Source organism: Motacilla alba, chromosome 1 (assembly GCF_015832195.1).
Source record: "Motacilla alba alba isolate MOTALB_02 chromosome 1, Motacilla_alba_V1.0_pri, whole genome shotgun sequence".
In the NCBI taxonomy this organism is placed as follows: Eukaryota; Metazoa; Chordata; class Aves; order Passeriformes; family Motacillidae; genus Motacilla; species Motacilla alba.
Window position 1 is genome coordinate 100,430,467 of NC_052016.1, and position 11,980 is coordinate 100,442,446.

The following is an 11,980-nucleotide window of genomic DNA, read 5'->3' on the forward strand; positions in this document are numbered from 1 at the left end:
AAATTGCCCATCAGTCTTCATGTTTTTGCTGTGGCCAAAATAGTAAAAAACACAGAAACTTATCTGACCAGATATAAACTGGGTGTGCGCCATGGAGGCTTTCCTGTTCCTCCAGGCAATCACAGGCAGCATAAATTTGAGCATCAAGCAGGGGACAGAAGCATAACTACAGATGTTCTTAATGTCTGCCAAATTCCTCAATCTTATTTAGAAATAATCACTGTTCTTTCTGGTCCCTGGAGCTAATGCTTAGAGTAGACTCAACTAGTTACCTAACATAATAAAGTGAAAAAGAGAGTAGGTGTATGGTGTGAATCCATGGTGATGTACAGACTAGATGTTAGACAGGGTAAGAAATTAGGTTTCCTTCCATCCATCTATCAGCTGTTAGAATGGTAGCCAGAGAGAATACAGCCTGGTAGGAGAAACTGGAACCTACAACAATGATATCCATTGAGACCTATTAAAGAAAGACAGAAGCAATAGCATCTGGATTTGTGAAAGAGGAAAAAAAAGAAGCATTGTTTTTTGGCAAAAAGAGAAAAGTTGATAATTTTCTTCCATCTACATCTATACCTCCTGCATCTGCTCATTCACTGTCACAGCCCCAGGGTGCTTTTAGAACAATGGTCCATAAGAACCTTCAGAATTCCAGAAAAGTGTTTGAAACTGCTATGCTAGTTCTGTATACACAGCATTTAATCTGCAGCTGAAAATGCAACACAAGAATGCATTAGGTGCCACTGCAGCCCTGTGAGACATGAAGGGGTTGTCTTCTCTATTTTGCAAATAAACAACAGCAATTATTATTGCTCAAGTATAAACCGACAACATTAACAAAGACCAATATACAGTGCAGCTTTCCTCTGTAAAACTTCTTTTATTTATTTTTTTAAAATACATTAACCAGTTAAAAAAAGAAAGAGGATTTCAAGCTAATAAAATACCAGGAATTTTTCATGTAGGCTATCCACAGCCTGATGACAGGAGTCTGAACATTAAATAAAGACAGGATGAGCCGCCTACTAAAGGAAACATTCTATTCTGTGCCTCTCTCCCAGCTTGGCCAACTGCACATGGCTCTTAGGCAGTTTTGAGAGGACGCCCATGTAAGAACAACATTAAATGCTTGAGTTTGTGCAGAAGCTGAGGCCAGAGGGCTATGACAACCTGGTGTTAGGCAAGGAGGCTGCAGACCCCAACTCTGGCCTTTCATGTCTCTTTCTCTTCTCATGATGAAGCAATGAGATCCTTGGTCAAAACACCCTCCTTCCTTTCAGGAGTAGCCCTCGTGTTCCTCTTCTCTTTGTATCTCTTGTGCATGCAGTGGGTATTTTATGACTCTTGTTCATTCAAATACACTATCCAGCTCCTATTGACAGGACAACCAATTACCCTGGAGTGATTTCAGAAATTATGCTAAAATTGGCAGAGAGATGCCTGTCAGGGTGTTTTTAGTTATTATTAGACTTTCATTTCAAGTTTACATATTTTTTCAAAGTATATGAGCTCCTGAGCTTTTTTTGCTCCTTATACAAGAGTTAAGTGCACAAACACCTTTTAATCTGTGGTTCCTAATCCATGCTGAATATGCATTACCACCTTAGGTGAAACAAGACACTTGAAGGTTTAATGTTTGATCTAAGTCCTCAGCTGAAATACATCAAAGCTGGTGAGGTGCCTACTCTTTTCTTTTCTTTTTTTTTTTTACCAAAGAAAAGTATTTCCACATTTGAAAATAATTATTTTAACTATTTTCTCTAATGAAAGAGTTGCATTGACAAATATTTCACAAGCTATTTCACCTTCTTTGGCATATTCTTTTTCTGTGAGTTTGTTTTTGTATCAAGCAAAGAGAGCTAGGACAAGGCAGCTGATGTAAAAGCACAACCTTTTGTTGTTTTGTCATACTTGCCCAGTGCCCTGGAATTTTATTTCCATGACAGCCTTCTTGAATGGCATATTTGCTATTTTCAGTTTACTCTGCGTGTGTTTGCGTATGTGTGTGTGCGTGTGTGGGTGTGCCTGCAGAACAATTCCCATTGATGAGAAAGGCCAGGAGAAGGTTTTTAGGAGATGTTATGAAATACTTAGAAGGAAATAGTGCCTGTAGCTGCCAGAACAAATAAATTATTAATGTTTACAGCTTAAAAGTTTTTAGAAGCCAGGCTGTTCAGGGTGGGTATATGCTATATGCACATGTATGTGTGTATGTGTGTGTACGTATGTGTGTGTATGTAAATATAAAGGTCAATGACTCACGCTGTGTTTAGTCAATGAATGAGTAAAAGAGCCCAGGCTGCAGGCATCAGCTAGCACACAGGCCTGGTAATATCACCCAGAAGCCATAAACTGTGACATTTCACTTGCTTGGGACTTTCTGGCAGCCCTGCTATCGTCATTGCTCTTTATTGGGTCCTTTATGGTGTTATAAAGGACATATAGCTTTTTCTTTTGTAAACAAAAGTACAGTGCATGTTTACAGGTGAATAGTAGTACTTAAGATAGCTAACTTTGTTCTATACCAGGAGAAGCCTAGCAGCTGCTTTGAAATAGTAAAAGTTTGGTGTTCCCAGAAATCGCTTGTATTTGATCGTGCAACTAGCCAACATCCACTTTGGCATAAGAGCTCATTCTGTCTTCATTTCTGAATAACTGACAGAAAAATTTCATATGGAAAAATTCCTCCATTACCCACACAAGTAGACCTAGAGTTCATAACTAAAATATTATTTTTAAATGAAGAAACTATCTGAGAACAAAAAGAGGATTCTGATATTTTTAATGATTCACCTATTTACAATAAGGAAAAGAGATGGCATTTGATTGGTTTTGACTCCTTATCCATCAGTAAGACCTCTAGCTCTATTTATTTAAGCAGATTTGCAATCAGACCTCTAGCTCCACAAGCAGTGAATGCTTTGAAATAAGTGATGTGTCTCTCTAGCTGAGAGCTGAGGCATTCCTATCTATATGGGATCCTGAAACATTCACTGACCTCTATTATCTGAAGCCATGCAGAAACTCCTTCTAAAACATCCAGAATTTTATTCTTCCCGAATAAGTGAATGAATATTTTTTTCCTATGGAGAGAAAAGTGTTCAAATATTTCCAGACAAAGGAGGAAATTGAACCTTTCAGACATCCAAGATTCCCATACCTTGGATGTCTGAAAGAGTAATGGTAGATTTTTTCCATGCCATTTTTCCATTCAATGCCTACATATATCTTTTCTTTGCCATTACCTTATTGTTCTTTTTAATTATCTTACTTGGAAATAAATAAAGAGTTTCATTTGTTTTAAGGTTTTTTTTTTCCAATGGATCATTTCAGCAAGAAAATTGGGATACTTCCATGTGTTAATGTCACAGCAATCCCCAGCTTTTGCTCTCACAATCTGGGTTGCACCTGTTCTATTTTCCTTATTTAAAACTGTAGCAATAGGAAAATAGTGCTCATTGATAGCCAGAACATGCAGTCCCTGACTGTGTACAGAAAATACTTGAGCAAATATTACACCTTCCAGATGTGGCTGCAGAGCATGAACAGAAAGGATTCACTCTCTAAGCTCTGAGGTCCAGGCTTAAAGAAAGAGCAAAAGTCACACTGGGAGAATTTCAGTAATTCTTCAGTTCTCTATATCAAAGGAATTTTTAGAACTTTATTATTATATGCATAAATATATGTATATGATTTTCAGCAGTCAGCAAATTCCAGTTAAGTTTAGGTTGCTTTCTTCTCTGTCACTTTGCCAGATTTAATCAAGGATTAAAGCTGTGACTTGCTCACCCCTGGAAAGCAGGGCTCATGCATAAGGAATCGGGAGAACTGCAGACTGACAAACTCAGCACATGTACCTTTGAGCCTGGAAAACCAAAGGAAGCACAGACAGAAGATCTGCACCTGAGAGGGCCTGCTAGCTCTGCAGATGCAGATACTGAGTGCCCCCAGCTGGTGTGGAGTTGGTTGATATCCAGAATTTGTGTCCACTTGCAACATACGGGTTTCTCGTTCACACGGGGATTAGGTACGGCTGCACCTGTAAAGGTTGAAGTTAGAGGACAGTGTGTTCCTATCAAATTACATGAGGGCTTAGAGCTCCAAAACTTGGCTGATTCAGCTTCTGAAGTCCAGTTAGCCAAGTTTTGTGCTGCTTATAATATATGCAGCATCCAGAAGCTCATCTTCTCATGTCTTCATTTCAGCACTCTCAGTTTCAAGAGTGAGATCCGCAAGCAGAGCATCAGTGAAGATGAAATTTTCCTTCATTAGCTCCTCTCTAGAAAGACAAATTTCAACTTAAGCTTGCATTTGTGTGTTTGTAGGGATGAAAGAACAGTAACCACTGTTGAGACAGTAGACACACTTTGCCAAAATCTGGGGTGATTGAGGGCAGAGGTTTATTGTGAGCTATAGAATAATGCTGTGGGACAGAATCCCAACATGATGTAGGGGAACACGGCATTCATCTTTGCACACAGAACTTCCCTGACAGGTCAGAGCTGAACAGTAGTATTGTTACTAGGTGCTAAAAAGCTGCACAATGCAATACCAAACATGCACTACATGAATGCACCGGGTGAAACCTGCTGAGCCCGTGCTCATGGAGGCCTTGCATCATGTGACAATACCCTTGGAAAGAAGGAGGTGCCTTACATCCTGTAGGGTCATAAATACCAGCTTTTGTCCTTGTTCTTTATCAAGTACAACTTCAAAAAGCACTGTGGAAACTCCTTCAGTATTCCTAAGTATGCAGATTGGAGGCGTTCAGGGGATTAGAGAGTCTACACAGCCCACACAGTAAATGTATTTGTAAAGTACTGCTTAGGTGTCTGAAAAATCATGGGACACCTCAGGTTTCCATAGCAGTACAACTACATCTTCAAATTGCTTTGTGTTCCAGTTGCAGATATCTTTGGCATGGCTGTTAGCAAAAGCAAATTAAGGTTGTAATAGACCCACCTCCATCAACATTTGACCACCTCCAGACAGCTAGTGTCATGAGCTATATATGCTTGTTGATTTATAATTTCTTTCCTCCCAGCAGCTGCTTGCCCTCCTCTCACCCTTTCCTCTCAGGGTACTTCCTATTTGAAAGGTATCATATGTCTGGGGCACACTTTTGCCATCTCTGGTGCTGAGCTCTGTCTTGGCAGCAGAGACTCATTGAATCATGTCAGTTCTGCTGCCAGCTGTACTCTTTCTCCATGTAGAGCCCTCTAACCAAATGGCCATGAACTCACATACCTTGCCAGTTTTCCCTTAATTCTTATTCAGCCAGCCACAAAACAAAAGCAATCAAAAAAAATTATTTGTCACTCTGGTGTAAAAATTAAAATCTCAATTGAACTGCATCTCTAATAGAAAAACAAGAAGGTTGCCAGGAGAAGTTTGTGCTCTTCTTACAAATAATAGTTAACATTCATAAATGAGATCCAACACTGTTCTGTGACTAGGTTTGGGATAGAAGTTCTGAGGTATATGAGAAAAAAGAGTAGAAATGATACAGAGTACTAAAATCAGTTTCTGCACCTGTCAATATGATGGCAGAACATGCTATATCTTTATTTCAAAAATATCATAGGGGATGTTTATGAGATCGAAACTAGAGAAACCAGTTCTTCATTAACTAGTAAATTAATTGGACCAGTAGTCAGAGCTATAAAATACTGTGATGAATGTAATAGGGAAAAATAATTGCTGCCTTTGAAAATAAAATGTCTATTTCTGAAAGTCTCAGGATAACAGCAGATTCCAAGGGATGGGACTGACATGAAAAAAAAAAAAGAGAGAATTTCACTTTGTATGAAAATTTGATGTTTGAGCTGCTTGGATCCTTTTAACATTTTTGTGGAAATGTCAGGAGGTCCTAGTAGACAGGAAATCCAAGTATACATCCATGGATTTCAGCACTCAGAACAGTTTTGAGTCTCAGCACTTTTCATCCTGGGGAACAGACCCAACTCTAAAGCACTGGCAAACTTCCTCCCTCCCTCCCTCTCTCTCTCTCCCTCTCTCTGCCTCCCCTCCTTCCCTCCCTCCCTCCCTCTCTTGTTCTCATGTGAATACACACAAAAACACACTTATTTTTGTCACAATTTCATGTGAACTTAGTACAGATAGAAAGGTTACCACTGAATGTTTCTCTAGAAGGGTGGAAATAGAAGTTACATTTCAATATAAAAATGTTTTATTGAAAAATTCCAAACCCTCCTTAACAGATAAGCACACAGTCCTGAGACCCAAAGTGTTTTTGTTAAAGCCTGTCACAGTATTTTTATATTTGTAGCTATGTATGACAAATAGTGTTATCTTTTTTGGATTAAACAGAGCTTCTAGGGACTGCTGGAAACCAACATCTCTGCCAAGGTACAGGAAAAACATTTTTTTTCCTCCATCTGAACTGAGGAACATCTGAATGTTCCTCGGCATGCAACATCAGTAGTAAAAATCAAACAATGCTAAGATAGACAAGAAGATGGAGGAGAATATAGTATGCAAACTGATAGTATGCCAAATCATGGTAGTCACACCTAAGAACAATAAAGTAAAGCAAAACAAAGCCTAAATGGGGGTTTTGTGCCGATGAGCTAAAATCATGAGGATTATGTAGAAATCTCTGCATCATGAGAGCGTGAGATAGTTCATGCAAGGAAGGAGACAAGTAAGACAGACTAAGTGACAGAGACAAAATACTGGAAATTTAAATGGAATGGAAATTGGGAAAGCCCTTTCATGGGTCTCATAAGAGAACAGAAAAGGGATGGCACATGAAATTGGGAAACAACACATTTAACCATGACTTAAAGGAAATTTTCTTTATGCTCTGTGTAATTATCCATTAGGACTGCTTGCTAAAAGATAATTGAAGCAAAGGGCTTAGCAGGATTTAAAAAATGATTAGATACAGATAATGGGAACATTCATAGTTAATTAGACAGGATAAGTAATGTACAGGATATACTTACGGTTTGCAAGAGTGTAAGAGAACTACCAGTTAATGGAGGTTAGGTTGATATTACCCTCACACAGAGATTATTCTGCACCTGTTCCTTCAGGGGTTTTGTACACCTTTTTCTGAAACATTTTCTGTCAGACTCAGGATGACAAACCAGTCTGTGGATCAATGCTATTTTGGCAAATGGCAACTACCATGTCATAAAGGCAGCAAGGTGATATCTGGGAGGTCTGTGAGAGGATGAAACCAACACAAAACCAGTATTTTGCTCTGCACTTTAGAAAATGCGCCGTAGTGTTGAGACCTTCATGACTTTGGAAGCCTTTGCTCTGTGCTGGACTTGGGCAAAATGGGCTCATGCCTTCCCCAAAAAAGTCTGGTAAGGCCTGCACGGGCTACTGTGTCCAAGCAGAGTTTTTCAAAGACAACAATCCGAGACTGAACCAGATGAGCTCTAGGACAGGTCCCAATGGAGACTGATGGATACATTCTCTGGCAGCAGAGGCAAAAACAGCTCAGTGAATACCTGCTGGTTCCTGAGTGTCTCATGGCATCTTGGGGTCTTGGTTCCTTGGGTTCCTTTCCAGCCCTTGGTGTCTTCTCTGTGAAAGCAATGAAGAGGAAGAACAATGCTTTCTTTTTTCATCTCACAGCAGGGCTGAGGACTGGATGAAGCACTTACCTGGAACTGGGGGTTATGAAAAAATCACTGATCTGGTAACAGACAGTCTCAGAGTTGAACTGGTCCATTTTAAAAGGATTAGAAAGTTATAGCTCTCAGCCCAGTCCAGTGAGGTATGAATTTCTCTACTTCTGAGTCACATGTTTCTTTTATCTTTTCAGGGAAGCATACCCACAGAGAAGAGTCTTTTTATTCATTTGCCATAGTTGTACAGTATTTACAGTGATTTTGCCACTCAGAAAGTGTTTCTATGATCACAGAATTGACAAACTGACCGATTCTCCATAATGATGGGATGCTGATCAGTTGAGGGTTACAGAAGAATTTAAGTCTTTTTACAAAGGCTGGAAAATTATTTTCAAAAGTCCAGTGAAAATAAAAATAAATAGTAATATTACTATACTCGCTAAGCCTAATTACATCTAGCATTGTTAAGTAGATTACAATAAACACATAAAAATACTGTATACCCTTTGTGGGTCATTCTATGGGTCTAATTGAAGGATGAGATGATGTTAGGTATCTGCTGGACCTTTTACCAGAAGTCTGGCCTCCCATTATTTTAGTATTGTTCTTAGAAGATTTTGTAGGATTTGAAAAATCCAGTCTGTAGTATTTGAGAAGCTCTGTTCACTTAATATTTCATACTTTTTTAGTCATGCCTTGAGGCAGTAACAGCATACACTGTCTTGTTCAATCCTCTGAAGAAGAGTTTTTTCTATTCCTAAATCCTGACGTTAATTAAGATTTTAAATAAAATCTTTTATCTTAAAAACTACAGTGTAAAAGTAATGTTGAAAGCACATGATTGACCTTAAAAAGACTTACATTCTTACAATAAATTTTGGAAGTGTATTTTCATGGCTTATATATAACAAACAAATAAATTATGTTGCACCCTAATGTCACTGTAATATAATTCCCAGTTGTCACAATAATTGGACAAAATATTATACATAACCTTTAAAATTTAAAATGTAGATACATAGAGAAGATATGTGTGGTTTAATCAGACCAACATAAAATGACTTACTTAATGTTTTTTTTTTCACAAAGTGAAATCTGACTAATTCATGCATAGCCTATGAAACCAAGCATACACAGAGAACAACATAGATATTTCTAGACAGATCGAGGCTTAAAATCTGCAAAAAAACCCTCATGACATCTTTAAATTATTGAAAAGTAACTTTGATGTTTCTCTGCACATTTCCATACAATATAAAATATTTTTAAAACTCAGATTTTCTTTATTGGGTATTTCTGCTACTTTCTTAAAGAGCAATTGAAATTTTGAAATGTGTATATGAAAATTCATGGATACTTTTAGGAATCTGTACTTTTCCAGCTGAAATCCAATATGCCATATTATAAAAACTGTATGAGATATTTATTATTCCTGCTCACATATTTTCAACAATTTTCATTCTGTGTTTGTCCAATTTATATGTTTCAAGTAAACAGCATGTTTTGCAACTGGCAAAGATCTCAATACCAACTCTGTGCAACAGGATACAGGGATCCTTTTATGATTCTGCTACAAATGATGTGGCTGGGCAATATCAGATGCCCTCATTTTTAGTTAGAAGTAACTGAAATAAAGGCACATTTATGGATATACCTGTCATTGGAGGTGGTGCTTTCTGATGAAATAGCAGCTGGAATACATCTGTATAGGAAGTTGTTAAGAGATATATAAGTCTACAACCACAATATCATTTGAGAAATAACTTTTTACAAACTAAGGTGCTTCCTATGAGGAGATTTTTTTGGTGGTTTTTGAAAAGATGCTAACGATATCATTGGTCATATTTAATGCTGGAGAAACCTTTTAATAATTACAGATTGGTCCACGATATTGTCAGTGAGTGAAAAAGGGTATATTGTCATGTTTATTCAACAGCCGAGTTAGTGTGAAGTCCTCTGACCTTGTTCTAATCCCAGTTACAGTGCATGAAACCAGACTAATTCTGCAGTTAGTCCTCAAATAATTCAAGAAGGATTCCTCCAGCCTGCAATTTCTGCATTTCCTTCAGCATGCAGAGGCCATGTCACTTTTCTAATTTGACAGAAAACATGTCTGTTCTCAAGGTGCCATATACCATTTGCAATTCATAATATCCTCCTTTTTTTTCAACAACACTTTCGTATGGCTCAGCTCTGCTGGTAAGTCTGATAAAGATGCTGATGATAAACAAGAGGGTATTCATGGAAGCACAGGGAGAGGTAATTCAGGACACACTGTTTTCTAGTAGGTTGAAGTGAGGTATCACTCTCCTTATATGACTCCTTTTATTACTGTACATGTTGTGTAAACATAAACTCTTTCTTGTCTGGTTACTTTGTTCATCATATGGCTGTTCATATACTTACACAATTTCTTAATTAAAAATTGCAAAATCTTTACAGTTTCATCTCCCTGATCCTGTCTCAAAGTTAACCTGATGAAAGTAAAGCTGCTATAACAGCTCTGTGCCCTACAAGGGCTTAAATAACCAAGATGGCTCTGTGCACTCTCCCTGCAAAATTGCTAATGCAAAACAGGTTAAACAAATGCATCCTAGTTGCCTGTGAGATGCTTCTATTTGCCATGGAAACTAAGTTTTGCTTCTTGGTTCAAGCACCCAATGCTGATACTTGAAACTCCAAGAATAGTTTTATCTTAGAAGTAGCTAGTTGTGGAGAGGGAATTTCTTTGGTATAGTCTTTAAATATTTAACACACACACACACAAAAAAAAAAAAAAAAAAAAAAAGGGAACAGACTCAAAATTCTGTTCTCCTGAACATGCAATATTGAGAAAGAGGCACCTTCTATTTTCAAGAATTCAGACATGTCCTTTTTATTAGTACTTCACCCCAAAAAACAAAACATCATTTACAAAAAAAAAATATTGGCTGAAGGAAACACACAATTTTTGGATTTCGCTCCTCCTTTTGGCACGGTACTCACTTTTTGACTGTCTCACATCCAGCTGCCAAACAGATCAGTGCTACCAGATCCTGTTTCTGCAAGCAAGCCCCTAGGAAACATATCAGTTCACATAGCTTTGGTTTAGCTCTTGCTTTGTTGGGCATTATCTCAGTGTTACAGCTGCCAGAGACCAAAGGAATATTTAATTGCTGCTTCACACTGAAGGAAGGATGTTTAGTGTATGCATTACCTTTAAGTACACCTCCAGTATCAGTTCTTACTGTATTTCAGCTGGATTTTAGTCTGTTCTGTCCCAGCAGAAAAGATGTTTTACATTAGTCCCTATGACAGGAGTTCTGAATATTGGACTTGCAGAACTGGAAGATACCTCATATTCACGTGTTTGGGGAAGGAAGAGTCTTTGATGTGAGGCTGGGAGGATTTGAATTTTTCAGGATATATTTTATTTCCTTTCTAGTACAGTTGTCCAGTCGATCATTGAAGAGGTTGACCAGTTAATATGGATAGAAGAGTGAATTTGCACAAATCTATGGTGTAGGGTCTTAGTGGTGGGGAAAGTGGTGGGGAATCATATGCTGGAATCAGTATGACTTCATGAGCCTGTTCTACAGACCCTTGTGTTTCTTGTCAATAGGTCACCAGACCCGTTTCATAAGTTAACACTTGCTTTGTGCCATATGATTTGTAATATTTCACTTTTGCTCTGAACTGCAAATGAAAATCACCCCAAGGTTACCAAGTACATAATGACGTTCAAACGTATACATGTACACATGAGTGTATATACTTGTTTTCTTGGGAGAAACATCTACAGACGAGATGAGGCTCGCCCCAAGGCACGTCACATCTCCTCCTACCCTCCTCTACAGGGATTCATTCTGTAAACTGATGAGTGTTTAATCAGTTGTCTTTCATTCTTACCTATAGCAGAAACAACATCCCACACCTATCCAAAACTGATGTAACATTTGCTGAAGACAATAACAAAACTTTGATTTCAGGCCTGAAGAAGGCATCCTTCTCCAAAGGCTGGTTGTTTTTTGCTGGCTAGTTTAATAAAATATATTACATATTCTTGCAAGGTTTGCCCAACATACCTTTTGGCCATTCCTTATACAGCAATATAAGTAAAGCTGTGCTTTATCCTATAAAAAAAATCAGGATTAAGGACCTATGCCCCCTTACAAATGCTCTCCTTGGACTTGAGCATCTGAATGTCCCTAAGCACAGTTAGACTCTGAGTGCAGTACTAAGTGCAACTGGTGTGTAAAAAACGAATACAAAATCCTGGAGATGCCTCTCAGCAGTTTCAACTGCAAAAATTAATTCCTCAAAAGATTGTTCTTGATATCAGTTCTTTTATTAAGTACAGTGAAACACAGAAATTTCAGTGCATTTATATTTTA